A 16,066-nucleotide genomic window follows, 5' to 3' on the forward strand; every position below is an offset into this window, starting at 1 on the left:
CTGGATCACGATCCAGATCCCGATGCTAACGCGTTAGCATGTCTATGGCTTTTTCAATGTTAAAAGTTAGCATTAAGCAGTTGCAGCTGTCATCACGTTCGGGTGCATTTGTTTACAAATTGTAATATTTCTTAAATTTATTTTTGTTTATATATTAATAATCTAATGATTATTATATACAATTTTAGAGAAAGAGACAAAAAGAAATAGATCACTGTGCCAAGGAGGGAATCTCTTTAGGGTCAGTGACCCTATGGCCTTGTTTAGAGAAGTGTTTCATAAATGTTAAAAAATTCATATATTTGCAGTTTAGTTGAATAATAAATTTAATTTTGTCTCTTATTTGTTTTTGTCTATAAGCACATGCAATATCAATATCAGTGCTCAGATGACAGTAGCTTCTGGGAAAGGTGCAAGTTGCAATAAACTGTGATGCCAAGCACTAAGGATACATGCTATCCAGTCACAGCAGATGAAACTTTTTTTACTACTGAGCAAACATCATTGTTAGACTTTTTTAAGTTCAATGATTCCACGGCGTGTAGATGTTATGGCGTCATTGACCCCATGGCCTTGGCGGAGGTTTGCACTCTCTGAGTGCTTCTAGTTCTTTTTTTTTCAAGTCGAACAATACAAGAAAATAATACAAAGAATAAGGAATTTCCTCCCTTCAGTGCACTTCTGGCTTTAAACAAAATAAAAACATTAAGTGAAAATTAAATAAAGAAAGTATAAATAAAGAAAGAAAAAGCACTGCTCTTACAGACAGAGAGTAGGCTTTGATGAATCTGCGTGCGCAGCAGTCAGTGCGTGCGGGAGAGAAAAAAGCTTGAGTATCGATCTTTACACACGAGGATCATTCAATATCAATACCAGCTAGATATTATCGATATTAGGATCGATCCGTCCACCTCTAAGTAGCACATTCTCAAAAGTGTGAAATACTGAGACATAAATAAGACCTTAACATTGTCTTTACAATCTGTTATAGTAAATCATAATACAAGCGTACAAGCGCTGATTATGGAATGCTGTTATTTATGTGACAAAAAAAATAAAAGTGAAAGGAATTGTAACAGAAATGGTGTGGTTGGAAAGATCTTAACTAGACCTCAAAAATTGTATTTAGATGTTTCTTCTATGTCAAATATGAAGAAAGGTATGAGCATTTGAAGTTCAGAAGATCTTGATAATTTACTTCATAAGAAAAAAAACTTCATAAGAAAGGGAGTAAAAATACATTTTTAGTCTTGACTTAAAAATGTCAATCTGAGTGCCTCACGGTTGTAAGGAGGCTGTTCCATAGAGCGGGTAAATGATAAGAGAAGGCTCTTTGACTCTCTAACTTCTTCTTCACCCTAGGAACACACAGTAGTCCAGCATCCAGTGCGTAGGGCTTCAGCAAATCGGCCAGGTAAGAAGGCACCAGTCCATGAACAATTTTATAGGTTAGCAGCAAGACCTTAAAATCTGCTCTTACAGAGACAGGAAGCCAGTGTCAAGAAGCCAGAATGGGTGTAATATGTTCAAACCTTCTGCATCCGTGTCAAAAGTCTGGCAGCAGCATTCTGAACCAGCTGGAGACCACTAATGCTGGACTACGGTAACCCTGAAAATAGGACATTACAATAATCCAATCTAGAAGAAACCAAAGCATGAATCAGGGTCTCAGCGTCAGCCATAGACAGGATGGGGCAAATCCTCGCTATACTTCACAGATGGAAAAAAGTAGTCCTGGTAATATCCCTAATATGGAGGTCAAAGGGCAATGTGGGATAGAAAATTACCCCAAGGTTCCTTACTTTGTCCCTATGATGTGTGACACATGAACTCAGGCTGAACACCAGCTGGTCAAATTGATGCAGATGTCTTGCTGGACCAAGAACCATAATTTCAGTTTTATTAGAGTTTAAAAGTAGGAAGTTACTAGACATCTAGCCTCTCACTGATGCAAGACAGTCCTTCAGAGATTTTGTGGGATTGAGATTTCCCGCAGTTATCGGCATGTACGACTATCATCAGCATAACAGTGAAAGGCAATCCCAAAAGTCTGCAGTATACGCCCAACAGGTGCTACATAAAGGGAGAAAAGCAGGGGGTCTAAAACGGATCCCTGTGGAACCTGTGACTAAGGCTGGAGGTAGTGTTATTATACAAAACACACTGAGAACAACTGGACAGGAATGATGTTAACCACGCAAGGGCACTTCCAGTAATCCCCAAAAGATTCTTCCGCCTATCAAGCAAAATATGATGATCCACGGTATCAAACGCAGCACGAAGATCTAACAGCACCAAAACCGTAGTGGTGTCCGAGTCCATTGCTTGCAGAAGGTCATTTACTACTTTCGTGAGCACTGTCTCTGTGGAGTGATATTTTCTAAAAGCAGACTGCAATGGCTCAAAAACATATATCTATCATATTTTTAAAAAGCACATAGCGTTGTGTGTTGACCCACTGGCTGCTCTCCGCATTCTAGACAAAGTGAAAGGATGCACACTTTAAGTGAACCAAGTGTGACTGGGAGGTGATGGTCTAGTGGTTAAGTTTCCAAGCTAAAAAACCCCGGCAATTTTGCCATGTTCACCGTCTTACCAACTCAACATCGGTGTGGGAGAATCATAAAAATATGCATATGAAGGCATTGATCACCACCAAACTTCACAGAAAGGTAGATAATTACATTAATGAAATATTCTATATGATTTTAAAATCTATCTTACTCACCTTCAAGGCAAATTTCTTTCGACTTTCTAAACGCAAAAATTTCAGTCACGGAATTTTCCGTTCAAAAACAAGGTTTCAGCTATGTCATCAAATAGGAGGATTCCCCATTTCCAAGAAATAAACGCATTCCACAAAGTGCGAACTCAGCACTACTGCCTGGAAAGTCTCAGGCAAGGTACAGCTGATACATCCACAGCAGCGGATGCCATATTTAGGTTATACATGCATACCTATGTTATGATATGATAACTCAGGTCTCTCCGCAAAATGTAGAGCATGATGGTGTTAGAGGTCAGGTCCATTGGTATTTTTCAAATTCAAGTGGAAGCCATTTCCTGCAAATCCAACATTACATCTTATCTAAAATTATAAACTAAGGCCCTGCCCACACAGAAACGGATACGATGTTTTTCTTTGTTGTTTTCAAAGAGTGTTACACAAACACCGCACCATTTAAGATAAGATAAACTTTATTGATCCCACAGCGGGGAAAATCACTTGTTGCAGCAGCAAGAGTTGTGCAATAGCAACGAAAAAGAAATATATTTACATTAACGACAGGTAAGTAAAATATATTGCAATGTTTGCTAGTGGGTGCATAAATACCAATGTGAACAGATTATGTGGAAAATAGAATATAGTGAGTATAAGTGTAAGAATGTATACCTAGGTAAAACTATTGCACAGGATAAATTTCACAGTCGTGCATGTAAGGTGATGGTAGATGTAGTTGAAAATCAGCAGGTGTTATGGTGCTAGAAACATTTTGAGGTATTACAGTCTGACTGCAGTTGGAATAAATGACCTGTGGAGACATTCTGTATTGCACCAAGGGTGCAGCAATCTTTTACTGAAGGAGTGGCTTAAGGCTCCCACAGTCTCATGTAAGGGGTGAGAGGGGTTGACAAAAATTGATGTCAGCTAACATCCTCCTCTCACCCACCACCGCTATGGAGTCCAGAGTACATTCCAGGACAGAGCCAGCCTTTCTGACTAATCGACTGAGTCTCTTCCTGACCCTCTCAGAACTTCCACAGCCCCAGTAGACCACAGCTGCTGTAGTGTGGCTAATATCTCCACAGAGTAAGGTTTTCAGCAGTGCCCTGCACACAGCAAAGGAACTCAGCCTCCCCAGCTGGAGAAATATCTCCAGACCATAGACTATAGTATATACATCAGGCCTGTATGTGGCGCTGTAACACACAAGATGTGGAGCAAATGCATAACTGGTGCAAGGAGCTAATCGATGGAGCAGCAGAAGTGAGAACTTTACAAAATGGCACACTGAGTAAAATAAAGCATTGAACAGGATTAGGAATGAACATATCAGAGGGACAGCTCAGGTGGGACCATTTTGAGACAAAGTCAGAGAGGCAAGATTTAGATGCTTTGGACATGTGCAGAGAGAGGAGGGACCCAGGGTATATAGGGAGAAGGATGCTGAGGATGGAGTCACCAGGCAGGAGGAGAAGAGGGAGGCCAAAGAGGAGGTTTATGGATGTGCTGAAGGAGGACATGCAGGTGGCTGGTGTGACAGAGGAAGATGCAGAGGACAAGGTGAGATGGGAACGAATGATCTGCTGTGGTGACCACTAAATGGAACAGCCAAAAGAAGAAGAAGAAGAAGAGCATTCTGTGGCTGTTCTTATCAACTCAGCAGTATCAAACAGCGAGACAGAGACGCTTTGTTGAACATCTAAAAGAGAAGAGTTGTGTATACAAAGCACTGTGTTCGCATATGTGACTGTGGGACCTTTGTGGCCCGGACGGCAGTGGGATTGAACCCCGGACTGCTCGAACTAGAGACCAGGGCTCTACCAGGTCAGCCAAAAGGGAATTCCCCATTAGCCAAGCTAGTGGGAACATCTTTTCAATCTGGACTTCACCTTGCTACACATATTTTTATAAACCTCACGGCGCTGTGTGTTGACCCACTGACTGCTCTCCACATTCTAGACAAAGCGAAAGGATGCACACTTTAAGTGAACCAAGTTTGACTGGGAGGTGATCTTCTAGTGGTTAAGTGTTGGGCTTCAGACCAGAGGATCCTTTGTTTGAACCCCAGTCTGACTGGAAAATCACTAAGGGCCCTTGGGCAAGGTCCTTAATCTACAAGTTGCACCCGGTGTGTAGTGAGCGTCTTGCATGGCAGCACCCTGACATCAGTGTGTGTCTGTGTGAATGGGTGAATGTAAGACATAATTGTAAAGCACTTTAAGTGTCTGATGCAGATGGAAAAGCACTATATAAATGCAATCCATTTATCATTTGACTATTGAAAAAACACATTTATCGGGTTGATTCTTATTGGATTTGATCTGAGTTTTCATCCACTCTTCAACAGCATGTGCAGCAGATTTATTAATGCGGCTTTGCAGAAAAGCTGCACTCCACAGCCCAGTTTTTCAATGATGCCTTGCATTCACCCATTCACATGCTGATGTCAGGGTGCTGCCATGCAAAGTGCCCACACAAAGTACTCACTACACACCAGGAGCAACTTGGAGATTAAGGACCTTGTCCAAGGCCCCTTAGCGATTTTCTAGCCTGACAGGGGTTTGAACTGAGCATCCTCCGGTCTGAAGGCCACTGCTTAACCACTAGATCATCACTTCCCCGTCACCTAGACCATCAGCAATATACTCATGATTTTGTTGTAGGAAGCCATATCTATGTCATAACTGGTAAGACATTAGCGGAGCAGATTCCTACCCAGTGGCTTTGCATTTCAAAATATAGCAAACTCTCGAAGTGGACATATTTGTCCAAGATCTGCGAGGGACAATTGTGGGTTTGCTGGGAGAATTGCTGTAATCTTTGTGATTGTTTGTGTGGGAATCTTTAGTGTGATCTCTTGATCCCAAACACCTTATCCTTCCTAGATGAGATGCTGCCCAGTGTAGCATCACAAAAACTACCTGTATGACTCACATTCCTTCTCTTCAGACCGCTTAATTTGGGCGAATCACTCAAAAACAGGCATAGTTATTGTTCTTGTCTTTACTGGAAATTGTAGTGTGCTGACTTTTGCACCGATTTATGGAAATGTGAAACCACAGTAAAATGTATGTATGCTTTGTCTGTCTGTGTGTGTGGCCGCAGCCCATATATGGTACAAGAGGTGGAGGCTGGGTGAGACCGTTTATATCCTGGGCAGGACAAATGAAACCAGAACACAGACAAATTCAGCTAACAGACTAACGGGTACTAGACTGGCCTGCCTGCAGTCCAGACCTGTCGCCCATTGAAAATGTGTGGCGCATTATGAAGCGCAAAATATAACAACGGAAACCCCGGGCTGTTGAACAACAGAAGTCGTACATCAAGCAAGAATGGGAAAGAATTCCACCTACAAAGATTCAACAATTAGTGTCCTCAGTTCCCAAACGCTTATTGAGTGTTGTTAGAAGGAAAGGTGATATAACACAGTGGTAAACATACCACTGTCCCAGCTTTTTTGAAATGTGTTGCAGGCATCTATTTCAAAATGAGCAAATATTTGCACAAAAACAATTAAGTTTATCAGTTTGAACATTAAATATCTTGTCTTTGCGGTGTATTCAATAGAATATAGGTTGAAGAGGATTTTCAAATCATTGTATTCTGTTTTTATTTACATTTTACACAACGTCCCAACTTCACTGGAATTGGGGTTGTAGATGTGCACCAGTGCACGCTCCAAGGCCTGACTTTTTTTTATATATAAATTATCATTATGAAATAACAAATCATAATTTGAGATGTTAAAATCACAAGACTGTAAATTTAAGGTTGTAAAGCAAAACTACTAGATAATAAGCAATAATTACAAAAACCTAAGTCATAAATATGGGATATGGACTCAGTTACAAGATGCTATACCACATTTGGAAGCAGAGACGTCTCACATTACTTTGAAATGTAATCATACAACCCCTGGCAAAAATTATGGAATCACCGGCCTCAGAGGATGTTCATTCAGTTGTTTAATTTTGTAGAAAAAAAGCAGATCACAGACATGACACAAAACTAAAGTCATTTCAAATGGCAACTTTCTGGCTTTAAGAAACACTATAAGAAATCAGGAAAAAAAATTGTGGCAGTCAGTAACGGTTACTTTTTAGACTAAGCAGAGGGAAAAAAATATGGAATCACTCAATTCTGAGGAAAAAATTATGGAATCATGAAAAACAAAAGAACGCTCCAACACATCACTAGTATTTTGTTGCACCACCTCTGGCTTTTATAACAGCTTGCAGTCTCTGAGGCATGGACTTAATGAGTGACAAACAGTACTCTTCATCAATCTGGCTCCAACTTTCTCTGATTGCTGTTGCCAGATCAGCTTTACAGGTTGGAGCCTTGTCATGGACCATTTTCTTCAACTTCCACCAAAGATTTTCAATTGGATTAAGATCCGGACTATTTGCAGGCCATGACATTGACCCTATGTGTCTTTTTGCAAGGAATGTTTTCACAGTTTTTTCTCTATGGCAATATGCATTATTATCTTGAAAAATTATTTCATCATCCCCAAACATCCTTTCAATTGATGGGATAAGAAAAGTGTCCATCAATATCATCAATGACTGTGGAAATTTACATGTTCTCTTCAGGCAGTCATCTTTATAAATCTCATTGGAATGGCACCAAACAAAAGTTCCAGCATCATCACCTTGCCCAATGCAGATTCGAGATTCATCACTGAATATGACTTTCATCCAGTCATCCACAGTCCACGATTGCTTTTCCTTAGCCCATTGTAACTTTGTTTTTTTCTGTTTGGGTGTTAATGATGGTTTTCGTTTAGCTTTTCTGTATGTAAATCCCATTTCCTTTAGGCAGTTTCTTACAGTTCGGTCACAGACGTTGACTCCAGTTTCCTCCCATTCGTTCCTCATTTGTTTTGTTGTGCATTTTCGATTTTTGAGACATATTGCTTTAAGTTTTCTGTCTTGACACTGTGATGTCTTCCTTGGTCTACCAGTATGTTTGCCTTCAACAACCTTCCCATGTTGTTTGTATTTGGTCCAGAGTTTAGACACAGCTGACTGTGAACAACCAACATCTTTTGCAACATTGCATGATGATTTACTCTCTTTTAAGAGTTTGATAATCCTCTCCTTTGTTTCAATTGATATCTCTCGTGTTGGAGCCATGATTCATGTCAGTCCACTTGGTGCAACAGCTCTCCAAGGTGTGTTCACTCCTTTTTAGATGCAGACTAACGAGCAGATCTGATTTGATGCAGGTGTTAGTTTTGGGGATGAAAATTTACAGGGTGATTCCATAATTTTTTCCTCAGAATTGAGTGATTCCATATTTTTTCCCTCTGCTTGGTCTAAAAAAGTAACCGTTACTGACTGCCACAATTTTTTTTCCTGATTTCTTATAGTGTTTCTTAAAGCCAGAAAGTTGCCATTTGAAATGACTTTAGTTTTGTGTCATGTCTGTGATCTGCTTTTTTTCTACAAAATTAAACAACTGAATGAACATCCTCCGAGGCCGGTGATTCCATAATTATTGCCAGGGTTGTATACTGAATACAAATTACATGGTCATTTTGTGAGGGGTAGAGTAATCCACTGGATTACAAGCAGTAATGTAATCTGAATACTTTTAGATAATTTCAAAATCAATTACTGAAAATCATGTGCATTATGGACACAACTACATATATTAATTTGTCCTCTTTATCTCATAAAATTATAAGTAACTTGTAAATTAAAACAAAGTATCTCAAAACATATCTGTTTCTGGTAGGTAGAACTGCTAGTTCACTCCTCGATGATGAGTTAAAAGATTGATTGTTGGAAACATTTTCCCAATTTTAAACTGACCACATTTTAGTAATCAAAATGTAATCAAGCAATCTTTGACATGTAACAATAACTTGATTATACATTTTTCCAATCTAATCTGTTCTAATTATAGTGATTTTTATTTGGTAATCTGTTTACATAATCCCAATTATATGTAATTCATCACTATCCAAACCTGATTGTAAGATGTTATAGTCATAGTTTTGAAAAACTGTCATTATTACAAGATGCTATGTAACATTTTTGTTGCAATAAAGAGCATTGCAAATACTGTAATTTGCTCGCCTCTTGTCTTCAGTTCTTTATATGTAGATGGTTCAATGTGCTCAAGAGACTCAACTCCAGCATATTAGCATATTACCGTGCACACATCGCTGTTGCTGTCTGGCAGCCAAACTGTACTGTCAGACCCATTCAGATTGGGGTTAGTTGGCAATCTGGCTCGAGTTGGATTCAGGCTGAATCTGGTGAAAGACAGTTTTTTATATATGAACAGAGCTATTAGGATTTAAAATGGATTCTTATCTATCCGGCTCACCTCAACTCCAATTTGAGCCAGATTCAACGAGGTCTGAACGCAAAAGTGGTTAGCTTGGAAATTATGATGTCATACTTCTGAGTTTGAAAGGTCAAAAGCAACAGCCACACGCAAACTCCTGAAGTTAACTTTGCCTAAACTTTGTACAGCGTCTTGTTTGACTTTGTACTAGTTGGTGATGCCCACGAAAGAATCCACAGACCAGAAAACACAAAAAAGTTGGGCGTAATCTGTCAAAATCAGAACATATTTGAGGCCATTGCTGCTACACTAGCAATAAAAAGATGACAAGCCAGTGCTGTGGCAAGATAAAGAACCTCAAGGCCAAGTACAAAAAGGTGAAGGGTCACAATGCAAGAAGCAGAAGAATTTGACTTGAGTCAAACTGAGTTAAGACACGTGTAGGATGAGCTGGATTTGAAAAACAAGTCTAGAAAGCAATCCTAAATGGATCCGACTTGAACTGGATTACTAACCCCAGCGTAAACAGGGTTTCAGACAGCATGATGTCTGTTGATGATCAGTAGGTATGGTCTGTTTTTCTCCCACTCAGCCTCTGTAATACTGTCTCTCTCTTTCTTTCCAGCTCTTATTCTCGCTTTGGGTTTCAAAACCAGAAACAGGATAGACAGTCATAATGATTTGCCTCACTTCAGACTTTAGTTCAATTTTCAGGACTCTCATCCTGCATTTTGTGTGTGTGTGTGTGGGGGGGGGGGGGGGGGGGGGGTTGTGGCAAGAAGCCACAAGAGACTCTGTCTGGCTGCACAAGACAACTGAGATGAGGTCATTTAAGGATCTGGGCAGAGATCTCTGACAGACACTGACATTTTCAGCTTCCTTTGTGCAACACGGATGCACACACCACAAAAGACACAGTCATAAGCATGTGCACATAAAGTGCAGTAGAGCAGCATTGTGAAAATGTGCTGATTTTTTTTTTTTTTTTAATGTATAACTCAAACCCCACACAATTAATGCACATCTGGGTCATGTTGTCATTTGCACATAAAATCACAGTAGATTTCTCTGTGAGCCAAATCACACACCCGGCTGTTAAGTTCATTAAAAGTGAGTTTGAAGTGAGAGACATGCTGATATACACAGCTGCACGGCTGTGACTGTTGGTTCTTGATGTGAGGACAAACTAGCTGCGATGTCCAACGCTGAAATGTGTGGTGGCTTTCTGGGTGGGGATTAAGAGGCTCCTTCTGCCCTGGGGGGAGCAGGCGCTGCATTTTGGAGCCCAGGCTGGGTATTACATCTAGTTATCACTACTCCATTCTGCCCTGCTCTTGTGGGGGAATGGGTGTGGCTCTGTCTTCCCCCGTCCCTCACCGTCTGGGTGGTCCCTGCTGTGTATGGTGGAACAGCACATGGCCTGGAGACCCACTTGTCGAATGGAGTTAAAACTTTTGCTTTTTGTTTACTGCTGTCTTGTGCATGGGTGTCTTGATGTATGTACCAACTTGCATTGGGGGGTGGCGGCTCATGGTTGCTGGTGGCCAGGTTGGGACCTTTCTGTCTGCTTTGCTGTGTTTGTACCTGAAAGGCTGTAAGACCCCTCTTCTTTCTTGGAGATCTTGTATCACTGTTCTGACCCAGACTCTTTCCCATCAAAGGTACTGGTTGTAACAGATCTAAAGCGGTAGCATGTGCTATGCCAGCTTTTGCCTCAGGAACTCGCAGCCCATTTTAGGAGGCCTGACACCTTTGCATGTGTCTCTATGGGCACCTCCCCTAAAAGCTGACTTTACTGGGTGGTTTTGGGAGAAAAGTCCCAGCTCAGAGGTGGGTACTTCTGAGCAGCCCTGAAAAATTATTTGGCAGGGCTCAATGCTGATTGGTTGGTAACAACATGCGCCAAGTCATCGTACCAAAATGAGAGAATGAGCAGAAGAACTGAAACATGAATATCGGAGGCAACACATGGACCAAAGTGGATCATTGACAAGGTCCAGGAAGGATTCAGGTCCTCACAAAAACAATGTTGTGGCTGAAACTGTCGCAGAATTGTTACACTACTGCATACATAGCTGCACAAGCCCAGTGGATCTTCACCACAATGGAGATACAACAGCCGAGAAGGCCATTTACGGGGCCATTCCTGTAAACATTCATGACATCTGGGAAGCAGGTAAGATTGGCTGCTGTCTGCCTGTCTAAAAGAAGAAGAAGAAGAAGAAGAAGAAGAAGAAAAACAAGACCAATACAATTGATTTAAATTTCAATTAATTATATTTTTCAATAAAATTTGTTTGGAAGATTGGCCTTGGGGCAAGGACAAGCCCCTTAAATTTTCACGTGGGCCCAGATCAACCAATGGGTCTGGACTTTTAATTATGGTTCTTTGATTTTGTGTCATGTGAGTGTGTAATCAGCTTCAAAGTAATCTGCAACCTGGAGCAATGTTTGGTGATCAGGATCAAAGGTTAGGATCAAAGATGAGTAATCAGGAACAAAGTTCACATTTAAAAGACAGTGAGTTGGCTCAAAGATGAGTGATCAGGATCAAAGTCTATCATCATAGTTGAGTGATCAGGATCAAATATGAGCAATAGGATCAAAGTTCACAATCAAAGCTGAGTGATCCAGATCAAAGAGGAGTGGTCAGAATCAAAGCTCAGCTATCCAGATCAGAGAATGTTCTATGAGATTAGAGAAATTATTTTTGTGATCAAAAAGAAAGAGACAAAATTGTTAACAGACAGTATAAACGGAGCTGGACCTTGGCAGAGGTGTGTGCTCTCAGTCCTTCTAGTTTTAACACACAGCTATAGGTTGTGGATTGTAATGTGTATTCATATCCTCAGTGTGTCTGAAAACCTATAAATAAAATAAAAACAGAAGAAATAAATTGATTTTGGAGCCAACTGAGCTGTTAAATTGTTTAATGCTATTTTGAATTATGGTAAGATTACCAACATAGAATATCGAATGACTGGAAAGCAAAAGTCAGTCAGAAGGTTTAGCAGACAGCACACTTAGAATGAGCCAGAATACTTGCATCTATCTGCAGCTATTGACAGCTGAAAGGAATACCCAAATAGAGAGCATGCATTCACCAAGACCTGCTACAGGGATGATGATTAGTGTGCTTGGTTTCAGTGTGGAAGGTTCCCAGTTCAAACCTTACTCCTGTCACATTTTTCCATCTAATGTGGAGTTGCATCAGGAAGGGCATCCGGCATAAAAGTTGAGCCAAATCAACATGCAGATCCATGTTGGATCTGTTGTGGCGACCCTGAGTGAAAACAAGGGAACAGCCTAAGGGACTTACATTTGCCAAAACCTGAAGCTGTTTTTTTTTTTTTTTTTTTTTTTTTTTTTTTTTTAGTAATTCTGTTTATAACAACAAACATCTGATTACAAAAAAGAAAACAAACAAACAGAAAAAAGAGAAGCGAATTCTTGGTAATAAACTGTTCACAATAATGGCAAGAAGCAAAGGGGAGGGTGGCGGTCTGTTCCAGGTGTAAGGAGGAGGGTGAAATGGTACCCCCAGGCGGTTGATCTGCTCATTGCACCAAAAGCTCCAGAAGACTTTCTTTCTTCCAACACCCCCCACACTTTATCTTTACAGTATGAGATCCTGAAAAACAAATCCAAGATATTTTTCATTCCAAAGAAAAAAAAGCAACTGAATCAACACCCCCAAAGCTGGATTTTTTTTGTGCTGTGATGATACTCATCTTCTTTTCCATACTTGCAACTGTTCTGACTCTTTCGTTTCCTTTTCAAACTGCTGTCACTTCCCAGAGAAGTCCTTTCTGGATATCTCCTTCTCTCCTTGAAGCTGTCCATTTCAAGCTTATTGAAAATAGGCAATGCATTTGTATCACTTTCTATATAATTCTAGCTTTGTACATTCTTTGTACTCATTCAAGACAGAGTACATGTGTGTGAGGTTTTTTTTTTTTTTTGGTTGGGGGGGGATTGCATGGGGGAACAGAGAGGTTCCAAGGAGTAGAGGTGATGAAGATAAATTAGTTTAAATACTTGAGGTGAACTGTCCAATGTAATTAAGGGTGTGGTAGTGGATAGGTGAAGAACAGACCCCTCTGCAGAACCCCCACACCCTGGACACACACTGTTTAAACTCCTCCCCTCTGGTCGATGTTACAGAGCTCTGTACATCAAAACAAGACACAGGAACAGTTTCTTTCCACAGGCCATCACACTGATGAACAATAAAACCTGCCAAAAAACTCACTAATTCATATTCCTCATGTATAACTTCAATCTGTTTGTCTGTTTCTGCATTTTTTTACTGCACATTGTATTTGCACATTTTTATTGTGAATTATTTAGTGTCTAGTGTATATTTATACAGTACATGCTTGTATAGAGAGATGACCATTGTTTGACCATTGAGATGACCAATTCTTTATATTCTTTGAGGATCATTGGCAAAAAGGGTACAGTGGTCCCTCGCTATAATGCGGTTCACCTTTCGCGGTCTCGCAGTTTCGCTAATTTTTTTTTTTTTTTTTTTTTTTGCAATTTTGCGTGCTTCTTTTTTTTTAACAGCGCATTGTGTTCTGCGTCCTTATCAGGCGGGCCAGTCACGGCATCGGTCAGCATCACCGCGATTGCTCTCACTGCCTCCGATGCGCTTACTGAGTCTGCGGGCTTGGTAAACACCGCCGCGGGCCACTCACACCGCCCCCCTGTCTGCTGTGCGGAGCTGCGGACAACTCTGGCAACAGGTCCAGAGACTACGCTTGCTGTTTTGATGCGGAGCGCTCCACCAGCCCGTGAGGATAGACTTCTTGTGGAAAAATCTGCAGCGCCTGCTGCATGGTCTCGGTAACCACAGCCGCAGAGCTCTGTGGCCATGACTTGGATTCTTTGCTGGTCCTGCATCCGTACCCCCAGAACCAGTGAGTGAAGGGAGAGCACGTGCATTGTGTTCTACGTGTGTCTGTTTATAATCTTCTCGCCCAGAAGAAAAAGAGTGTTTACACAGGAGAGAAAAGTGAGAAAATGTTAATGCCTGTTTGAGAAAAGGGTATAAAGTTTTACAGCCTTAAAACATCTATAATAATTGTAAAAAAAAAAAAAAAAACGCTGACTACTTCATGGATTTTGCCTATTGCGGGTTATTTTTAGAATGTAACTCCCGCGATAAACGAGGGACTACTGTATTCTGATTCTGACTGCTGGCAGAGTGGAGTGGGTGGAGAAAGATGGCAGGAGTAATTTGTGATACATGGATATTTGCAAGAGTGAAAGACAGGACCTAGACCAGCTATGCTGTATGGCTTAGAGACCGTGGTGATAACAAAAAGACAGGAGGCGGAAATGGAGATGGCAGAGCTGAAGATGCTGCAATTTTCTTTGTAAGTACAAAACAAAATCAGAGAGGATTGAGATGGTTTGGACATGTGCTGAGGAAGGACCCAAGGTACATAGGGAGAAAGATGCTGATGATGGATCCACCAGGCAGGAGGGGAGAGAGGGAGGCCAAAGAGGAAGTTTATAGATGTGCTGAGGGAAGACATACATGTGGATGGTATGACAGAGGAAGATGGAAAGGATAGGGTGAGATGGGCATGCATGATCTGCTGTGGCGACCACTAACAGGAGCAAAACAAGAAGAAACAACAATTGTTTGAGAGCTCAAGCAATGGAGGCACAATGAACTATTTGAGTCCTCTGTTTTTTCTCAAAGTGGCTATTTTTATAACAGTTGTTCACGCTGATGATTGGACGCATGAGCCAGTCACCATCCCCAATGATATCCACCCACATTCATGCACCTGAACACCAGATGGACGTAAGTCCCCCCCAACATGGAATGAGGTGAAGACTGTGAAGCAGGCGAGATCAGCATCAGCACCTGGGCCCAATGGCATCCCGTTTAGGCTCTATAAGAACACCCATGGACTTCTTAGATACCTCTGGAAGCTGATGAAGGTGGCTTAGCAGAAGGGAGTGATACTGAAAGCATGGAGAAGAGCAGGATGTATCCTAATCCCCAGAGAGAAGGATTTGTCATCCATTAGCCAGTTTTGCCAGATCAGTCTACTGAATGTGGAGGGAAAGATCTTCTTCAGTGTCCTGGCTCAAAGGTTCTCTACATTCTTGCAAAGAAACAACTTTATTGATACATCAGCGCAGAAGACCAGGATCCAGGGTTTCTCAGGATGTCCGGAGCATGCCAATATCATCTGGCATGGCACCAGATACAAACTGCAAAAAAGAAACAGAGAGACCTGCACGTGGTTTTCTTAGACCTTGCTGATGCCTTCGGTTCAGTCCTGCACAAGATCTTATGGACAGCCTTCAACTATTTCGGCATACTAATGTAGCGGCTGCACTCTGCGTTGTGTTGTTTTGACTCCACCCATTCGCTCCCCTTGGGACGCGAACTCACGAGCTCCGGCATGGGAGTCGGACTCTCTAACCAGAAGGCTAAAACCCAGGGCTCTGGCCTTGTGACCAGAGAATCCTTTTGAGCTGTTGGGAGTGAGGTTTACTAACTACATCTGCACAGCGACACCTGCTGGCCTCCATTACACTAAACCAATGGGTAGTGGGAGGCGAGAGTACCAATAGTGGCCTGTGTCTTCCGCCAAATAGAGCCTACCTGGAAGAGATGACCGATATTACAACAACAAATCCATGTACTAGACGCTTGCTTCAGAAACACCAGGAAAACATCCACTAGGCAAGAATGGAGTTCAACCAGGCAAGTCATGCAGCATATCTGTTGTTAAAGGCCAACTAACAGGCAAGCAGTTTTACATCAATGATTAACCAATTCCAACAGTCCTAGAGAAACCCATCAAGAGCCTCAGACAATGGCATAATACAGACCTCAAAGGCACCCAGTAACTTGAGCAACACTGGCAGGATATGGCTAATGGCCTTCAACAAATCAACAACACTGCACTACCGGGGAAAAAACTGAAGCTTTGGTGTTACCAGTTTGGGCTGCTACAGAGACTCCTGTGGTCACTGACTACAACCCCTGGCAAAAATTATGGAATCACC

This window comes from Thalassophryne amazonica, chromosome 13, assembly GCF_902500255.1.
Source record: "Thalassophryne amazonica chromosome 13, fThaAma1.1, whole genome shotgun sequence".
Taxonomy (NCBI): domain Eukaryota; kingdom Metazoa; phylum Chordata; class Actinopteri; order Batrachoidiformes; family Batrachoididae; genus Thalassophryne; species Thalassophryne amazonica.